Raw genomic sequence first — 7500 nt, 5'->3', positions numbered from 1 at the left:
GAGTGAAAGTGAGTGTGAGTAAATGAGTGTGAGTGTGAGAGTGAATGAGTGTGAGTAAATGAGTGTGAGCGAGTGTGAGTGTGAGTGAGTGAGTAAATGAGTGTGAGTGAGCGAGTGTGTGAGTGTGTGAGAGAGGATGTGAGTGTAAGTGAGTGAGTGATTGTGAGTGAGTGTGAGTGAGTGTGAGTGAGTGAGCGAGTGAGCGAGTGTGTGTGAGAGTGAATGAGTGTGAGAGTGAGTGTTCAAGTGAGTGAGTTAGTGTGAGTGTGTGTGAGAGTAAGTGTGTGAGTGAGTGAGTGTGAGTGAGTAAGTGTGTGTGAGAGAGGATGTGTGAGAGTGTGTGTGAGAGTAAGTGTGTGAGTGAGTGAGTGTGAGAGTGTGTGTGAGAGTAAGTGTGTGTGTGAGTGAGTGAGTGTGAGAGTGTGTGTGAGAGTAAGTGTGTGAGTGAGTGAGAGTGAGTAAGTGTGTGTGAGAGTAAGTGTGTGAGTGAGTGTGAGTGAGTAAGTGTGTGTGAGAGTAAGTGTGTGAGTGAGTGAGTGTGAGTGAGTAAGTGTGTGTGAGAGTAAGTGTGTGTGTGAGTGAGTGAGTGAGAGTGAGTAAGTGTGTGTGAGAGTAAGTGTGTGAGTGAGTGAGTGTGAGTGAGTAAGTGTGTGTGAGAGTAAGTGTGTGAGTGAGTGAGTGAGAATGAGTAAGTGTGTGTGAGAGTAAGTGTGTGAGTGAGTGAGTGAGAGTGAGTAAGTGTGTGTGAGAGTAAGTGTGTGAGTGAGTGAGTGAGAGTGAGTAAGTGTGTGTGAGAGTAAGTGTGTGAGTGAGTGTGAGAGTAAGTGTGTGAGTGAGTGAGAGTGAGTAAGTGTGTGTGAGAGTAAGTGTGTGAGTGAGTGAGAGTGAGTGTGAGTGAGTGAGTGTGAGTGAGTAAGTGTGCTCTCTCTCTCCCTGCTCTGCGTGGGTTCTCTTCCGGGTTCCGCGGCAGTTCACAGAATCGACGATTCGCTTCTGTGAACGTCTCAAGTGACCAGCGTTGGCCAAACCACATCCCCAACGCTGAACGCCGCCAAATTGCTCAATTGGCAGCAGCAGCGGCAGCGGCAGTGAGAGCCGGAGTCTTAGCAAAGCCACCGCCGTCGCCACCACCACGGCGCCGAAGCCGGCAAAAAACGACTTCGGTCATCGGGATGAGATTATTGCTTATTTATTACTGCACGGGGAATCCGATGAGCTATGAAGCTCTTTTACACAGGTGTCCAGTAGGGGCACCGGGTAAGAACGTCACAACAACAACAACAAACAACACAAACACGATGGGAGTGGGAAGTCCAAGTCAGGTAAACAAATCGCCCAAACACAAACAGATACAACACGAAACCATCCCCGTCCTACCAGGCAAAGCCCACTGGGGTATTCGCTTACTTTTCCAAAGTAACCTGGCCACAAATGATAGCTTAACAAAGTTGCCCATCATTTGGACATTTATAGCAGCAAAATAATCTAAATAATATCAATGCCTGCGTCTAAACGTGGAGGGAAAACCCGGGAAGCCATTTAAAAAATCCACGCAACCACAGGGAGAAACCTGGAAACGACAAATACACAGCAAGCGTCTGTGTCAGCATCGAACCCACGACCTCCTGCACACCAGGCGAGGTAGTTAACATCTCCCAGCCACCGTGATGATGATGATGATGAGAGAGACACCACAAACTCTATAGCAGCAGCAGGCGTCTGTGTCAGCATCGAACCCACGACCTCCTGCACACCAGGCGAGGTAGTTAACATCTCCCAGCCACCGTGATGATGATGATGATGAGAGAGACACCACAAACTCTATAGCAGCAGCAGGCGTCTGTGTCAGCATCGAACCCACGACCTCCTGCACACCAGGCGAGGTAGTTAACATCTCCCAGCCACCGTGATGATGATGATGAGAGAGACACCACAAACTCTATAGCAGCAGCAGGCGTCTGTGTCAGCATCGAACCCACGACCTCCTGCACACCAGGCGAGGTAGTTAACATCTCCCAGCCACCGTGATGATGATGATGAGAGAGACACCACAAACTCTATAGCAGCAGCAGGCGTCTGTGTCAGCATCGAACCCACGACCTCCTGCACACCAGGCGAGGTAGTTAACATCTCCCAGCCACCGTGATGATGATGATGAGAGAGAGACACCACAAACTCTATAGCAGCAGCAGCAGGCGTCTGTGTTAGCATCGAACCCACGACCTCCTGCACACCAGGCGAGGTAGTTAACATCTCCCAGCCACCGTGATGATGATGATGAGAGAGAGACACCACAAACTCTATAGCAGCAGCAGCAGGCGTCTGTGTTAGCATCGAACCCACGACCTCCTGCACACCAGGCGAGGTAGTTAACATCTCCCAGCCACCGGTGGCAAAGCCGGCGACGTTCAACGGCTCCGGCCTCGTCCGATCAATCGCAAGCCGCCGGACAGTTGATTCATAATTTAGTGACGCTTGGCCAAACGATGTTCGCACCAACGCCAAACCCCATTAGCCTCGTCCGTCTCTAACGTGGGGGGGGGGGGGGGGGTGGCTCTGGTGGAGATGAAACCGCACGTGGACGAGAAGTCGGAGGGAAGTTGCGCCGCTGTTAGGAACTCGGGCGGAGAGAGAAAAGCGTGACGCATCGGCCTGTCGATCGTCCCACCGACCGACCGAAGATTTGCCCAGAACTTGGTAATAATAATATTTATAATGAAAACTGGCCAAGGCGATGACAGCATGTGGTGTCACTCTCAGACAGAGCGATGAGCTGAGCGGGAGGGGGGGGGTAAAGCAACGGGTGCGGCCGTAGGAATGAGAGCCGCGGTGTGGAAATGAAAAATCATCGCGGCTACCAAGGCCCGCTTCACGGGCGGTGTGTGTGTGTGTGTTAGCCACGGTGTGTGTGTGTCTGTGTGTTAGCTACGGTGTGTGTGTGTCTGTGTGTTAGCCACGGTGTGTGTGTGTGTGTGTTAGCTACGGTGTGTGTGTGTCTGTGTGTTAGCTACGGTGTGTGTGTCTGTGTGTTAGCCACGGTGTGTGTGTGTGTGTTAGCTACGGTGTGTGTGTGTGTGTGTGTTAGCCACGGTGTGTGTGTGTGTGTTAGCCACGGTGTGTGTGTGTGTGTGTGTTAGCCACGGTGTGTGTGTGTGTTAGCTACGGTGTGTGTGTGTGTGCGTTAGCCATGGTGTGTGTGTGTGTTAGCCACGGTGTGTGTGTGTGTGTGTTAGCCACGGTGTGTGTGTGTGTGTTAGCTACGGTGTGTGTGTGTGCGTTAGCCACGGTGTGTGTGTGTGTTAGCTACGGTGTGTGTGTGTGTTAGCTACGGTGTGTGTGTGTGTGTGTTAGCCACGGTGTGTGTGTGTCTGTGCGTTAGCCACGGTGTGTGTGTGTGTTAGCTACGGTGTGTGTGTGTGTTAGCCACGGTGTGTGTGTGTGTGTTAGCCACGGTGTGTGTGTTAGCCACGGTGTGTGTGTGTGTGTGTTAGCCACGGTGTGTGTGTGTGTGTGTTAGCTACGGTGTGTGTGTGTGTGTTAGCCACGGTGTGTGTGTGTGTGTGTTAGCTACGGTGTGTGTGTGTGTGCGTTAGCCACGGTGTGTGTGTGTGTGTTAGCTACGGTGTGTGTGTCTGTGTGTTAGCTACGGTGTGTGTGTGTGTCTTAGCCACGGTGTGTGTGTGTTAGCTACGGTGTGTGTGTGTGTGTTAGCTACGGTGTGTGTGTGTGTGTGTGTTAGCCACGGTGTGTGTGTGTGTGTTAGCCACGGTGTGTGTGTGTGTGTGTATTAGCTACGGTGTGTGTGTTAGCCATGGTGTGTGTGTGTGTGTATTAGCCACGGTGTGTGTGCGTGTTAGCCACGGTGTGTGTGTGTGTGTGTTAGCCACGGTGTGTGTGTGTTAGCTACGGTGTGTGTGTGTGTGTTAGCTACGGTGTGTGTGTGTGTGTGTGTTAGCTACGGTGTGTGTGTGTGTGTTAGCTACGGTGTGTGTGTGTGTGTTTGTTAGCCACGGTGTGTGTGTGTGTATTAGCTACGGTGTGTGTGTGTGTTAGCCACGGTGTGTGTGTGTCTGTGTGTTAGCCACGGTGTGTGTGTGTGTTAGCCACGGTGTGTGTGTGTGTGTTAGCTACGGTGTGTGTGTGTGTGCGTTAGCTACGGTGTGTGTGTGTGTGCATTAGCCACGGTGTGTGTGTGTGTGTTAGCCACGGTGTGTGTGTGTGTTAGCCACGGTGTCTGTGTGTGTGCGTTAGCTACGGTGTGTGTGTGTGTGTTAGCCACGGTGTGTGTGTGTGTGTATTAGCTACGGTGTGTGTGTGTGTCTGTGTGTTAGCCACGGTGTGTGTGTGTGTTAGCCACGGTGTGTGTGTGTGTGTGTATTAGCCACGGTGTGTGTGTGCGTTAACTACGGTGTGTGTGTGTGTTAGCCACGGTGTGTGTGTGTGTGTTAGCCACGGTGTGTGTGTGTCTGTGTGTTAGCCACGGTGTGTGTGTGTGTTAGCCACGGTGTGTGTGTGTGTGTTAGCCACGGTGTGTGTGTGTGTGTTAGCCACGGTGTGTGTGTGTGTTAGCCACGGTGTGTGTGTGTGTGTGTATTAGCTACGGTGTGTGTGTGTTAGCCACGGTGTGTGTGTGTGTGTGTTAGCCACGGTGTGTGTGTGTGTGTGTGTGTTAGCCACGGTGTGTGTGTGTGTGTGTTAGCCACGGTGTGTGTGTGTGTTAGCTACGGTGTGTGTGTGTGTGTATTAGCTACGGTGTGTGTGTGTGTTAGCCACGGTGTGTGTGTGTGTGTTAGCCACGGTGTGTGTGTGTGTGTGTGCGTTAGCCACGGTGTGTGTGTGTGCGTTAGCCACGGTGTGTGTGTGTGTTAGCTACGGTGTGTGTGTGTGTTAGCCACGGTGTGTGTGTGTGTGTGCGTTAGCTACGGTGTGCGTGTGTGTTAGCCACGGTGTGTGTGTGTGCGTTAGCCACGGTGCGTGTGTGTGTGTGTGTGTTAGCCACGGTGTGTGTGTGTGTGCGTTAGCCACGGTGTGTGTGTGTGTTAGCTACGGTGTGTGTGTTAGCCACGGTGTGTGTGTGTGTGCGTTAGCCACGGTGTGTGTGTGTGTTAGCCACGGTGTGTGTGTGTTAGCCACGGTGTGTGTGTGTGTGCGTTAGCCACGGTGTGTGTGTGTGTGTTAGCTACGGTGTGTGTGTTAGCCACGGTGTGTGTGTGTGTGTGTGTTAGCCACGGTGTGTGTGTGTGTTAGCCTCGGTGTGTGTGTTAGCCACGGTGTGTGTGTGTGTGTTAGCTACGGTGTGTGTGTGTTAGCTACGGTGTGTGTGTGTGTTAGCCACGGTGTGTGTGTGTGTTAGCCACGGTGTGTGTGTTAGCCACGGTGTGTGTGGTGTGTGTTAGCCACGGTGTGTGTGTGTGTGTTAGCCACAGTGTGTGTGTGTGTGTGTTAGCCACGGTGTGTGTGTTAGCCACGGTGTGTGTGTGTGTGTTAGCCACGGTGTGTGTGTGTGTGTTAGCCACGGTGTGTGTGTGTGTGTTAGCCACGGTGTGTGTGTGTGTTAGCTACGGTGTGTGTGTGTGTGTGTATTAGCTACGGTGTGTGTGTGTTAGCCACGGTGTGTGTGTATGTGTGTTAGCCACGGTGTGTGTGTGTGTGTGTTAGCCACGGTGTGTGTGTGTGTGTGTTAGCCACGGTGTGTGTGTGTGTTAGCTACGGTGTGTGTGTGTGTGTATTAGCTACGGTGTGTGTGTGTGTTAGCCACGGTGTGTGTGTGTGTGTTAGCCACGGTGTGTGTGTGTGTGTGTGCGTTAGCCACGGTGTGTGTGTGTGCGTTAGCCACGGTGTGTGTGTTAGCTACGGTGTGTGTGTGTGTTAGCCACGGTGTGTGTGTGTGTGTGCGTTAGCTACGGTGTGCGTGTGTGTTAGCCACGGTGTGTGTGTGTGCGTTAGCCACGGTGCGTGTGTGTGTGTGTTAGCCACGGTGTGTGTGTGTGTGCGTTAGCCACGGTGTGTGTGTGTGTTAGCTACGGTGTGTGTGTTAGCCACGGTGTGTGTGTGTGTGCGTTAGCCACGGTGTGTGTGTGTGTTAGCCACGGTGTGTGTGTGTGTGCGTTAGCCACGGTGTGTGTGTGTGTGTTAGCTACGGTGTGTGTGTTAGCCACGGTGTGTGTGTGTGTGTGTTAGCCACGGTGTGTGTGTGTGTTAGCCTCGGTGTGTGTGTTAGCCACGGTGTGTGTGTGTGTGTTAGCTACGGTGTGTGTGTGTTAGCTACGGTGTGTGTGTGTTAGCCACGGTGTGTGTGTGTGTGTGTGTTAGCCACGGTGTGTGTGTTAGCCACGGTGTGTGTGTGTGTGTTAGCCACGGTGTGTGTGTGTGTGTTAGCCACAGTGTGTGTGTGTTAGCCACGGTGTGTGTGTGTGTTAGCCACGGTGTGTGTGTGTGTGTTAGCCACGGTGTGTGTGTGTGTGTTAGCCACGGTGTGTGTGTGTGTTAGCCACGGTGTGTGTGTGTGTTAGCCACGGTGTGTGTGTGTGTTAGCCACGGTGTGTGTGTGTGTGTTAGCCACGGTGTGTGTGTGTGTTAGCCACGGTGTGTGTGTGTGTGTTAGCCACGGTGTGTGTGTGTTAGCCACAGTGTGTGTGTGTCTTAGCCACGGTGTGTGTGTGTGTTAGCCACGGTGTGTGAGCGTGTGTTAGCCACGGTGTGTGTGTTAGCCACGGTGTGTGTGTGTGTGTTAGCCACGGTGCGTGTGTGTGTGCGTGTGTTATCCCCTGTGTGATCCGCGTGTCGCTGCGTCTGCCGTGCTTGCAGGACAAGTACGGACAGATCCGGCTGTCGGGCTCCAACAAGGACATCCCAGCGGCGGCTTCCGGCAAATGTGAGCACACCGCCACGAATCACCTGCCCTGCCGCATGTACAGCAGCAGCAGCAGGCATCGTCAGGGTCGGGATGGAACCCACGGCCTCCTGTAGACCAGGCGAGGGAGTTAACATCTCCCAGCCACCGTGTTGATGATGAGAGAGAGACACGCAAACTCCAAATATACAGCAGCAGGCATCGTCAGGGTCGGGATCGAACCCATGGCCTCCTGTAGACCGGGCGAGGTAGTCAACATCTCCTAGCCACCGTGTTGATGATGAGAGAGAGAGACACGCAAACTCCAAATATACAGCAGCAGCAGGCATCGTCAGGGTCGGGATCGAACCCATGGCCTCCTGTAGACCGGGCGAGGTAGTCAACATCTCCCAGCCACCGTGTTGATGATGAGAGAGAGAGACACGCAAACTCCAAATATACAGCAGCAGCAGGCATCGTCAGGGTCGGGATCGAACCCATGGCCTCCTGTCGACCGGGCGAGGTAGTCAACATCTCCCAGCCACCGTGTTGATGATGAGAGAGAGACACGCAAACTCCAAATATACAGCAACAGGCATCGTCAGGGTCGGGATCAAACCCACGGCCTCCTGTCGACCGGGCGAGTTAGTCAACATCTCCTAGCCACC

At 53.0% G+C, this 7500-nt stretch overlaps 1 protein-coding gene across 1 annotated transcript in view; it reads left to right on the top strand.

Annotated features, from left to right (window-relative positions):
- LOC133341698 (ectoderm-neural cortex protein 1-like) overlaps window positions 1–7500 on the top strand; it is a 98952-nt gene that overhangs the window by 937 nt on the left and 90515 nt on the right. Inside the window, exon 2 of the mRNA XM_061550366.1 lies at window positions 6808–6874. The gene's annotated coding sequence lies outside the window, so the exon portion shown is untranslated. The remainder of the gene's footprint in view (window positions 1–6807; window positions 6875–7500) is intronic.

This window comes from Lethenteron reissneri, chromosome 1 (genome assembly GCF_015708825.2).
Source record: "Lethenteron reissneri isolate LAM-NWPU_2019-01 chromosome 1, ASM1570882v1, whole genome shotgun sequence".
In the NCBI taxonomy this organism is placed as follows: domain Eukaryota; kingdom Metazoa; phylum Chordata; class Hyperoartia; order Petromyzontiformes; family Petromyzontidae; genus Lethenteron; species Lethenteron reissneri.
This window is presented reverse-complemented; position numbering and strand designations above follow the sequence as displayed.